The sequence below is a fragment of the Nematolebias whitei genome, chromosome 13 (genome assembly GCF_014905685.2).
Source record: "Nematolebias whitei isolate Nwh7 chromosome 13, NemWhi1, whole genome shotgun sequence".
Taxonomy (NCBI): Eukaryota; Metazoa; Chordata; class Actinopteri; order Cyprinodontiformes; family Rivulidae; genus Nematolebias; species Nematolebias whitei.
In genome coordinates, this window is record NC_056510.1 from 1,747,439 (window position 1) to 1,748,186 (window position 748).

The following is a 748-nucleotide window of genomic DNA, read 5'->3' on the forward strand; positions in this document are numbered from 1 at the left end:
CTAAAACCAGCTAAACCAGCTAAAACTATCTAAAACCAGCTAAAACCTTTTGCCCACTTGCGGTGAGTGGGTGCTGTCCTCCAGGTGCAGGGTGTGTAGCTCCTGCTGAGGTCTGACACACAGGTGGTGGTGGTGTGGGGGGGGGGGGGTCTCTCGTCGCCCTTGCTGGACCGGGGCTCCATCTGAGCTTCACCTAATCACACCATTGATTTCTGCCAAACAAAGCACATTTGAAATATTTAGTTTAGATACATCCTATGGTTAGTCAGCTTGGGTTTCCTGAGGTATCCCTTAGTTCTGCTGCTGTAGACCTAGACTGCTGGAGGACAAACTGATAACAACCTCAGTTTGGTGAGAGTTGAATTTTGACCAGACCGATGAGCTAATGGCTGGTCTGAACTCAGCCAAAAACTAGAACCAAAAGATCAAACCATGAGTCCAGTAAGGGTCCAGCACAGAGCTCCCTTTTATTTATGCACTTCACCAGTTTCCATCCTGAGCAAGAACAAAGGAGACAGTGGGAAGAAAAAACTGCTTTTAACAGGAAGAAACCTCCAGAACCAGGCTCAGGACGAGCAAACATCTGCTTTGACTGGCTGGGTTTGAGAGGACAGGAAGTAGAATCAGAGGACAGGAAGTAAAATCAGAAAACAGGAAGTAGAAACAGAGGACAGGAAGTAAAATCAGAAGACAGGAAGCAAAATCAGAGGACAGGAAGTAAAAACAGAGGACAGGAAGTAAAATCAGA

General features: G+C 46.5%; 1 protein-coding gene across 1 annotated transcript in view; it reads left to right on the forward strand.

The window, feature by feature from the left end:
* The window catches only part of LOC119419441 (ras-associated and pleckstrin homology domains-containing protein 1), a 70,528-nt gene that overhangs the window by 33,603 nt on the left and 36,177 nt on the right, over positions 1 to 748 (forward strand). The gene's annotated exons all lie outside the window — the stretch shown is intronic.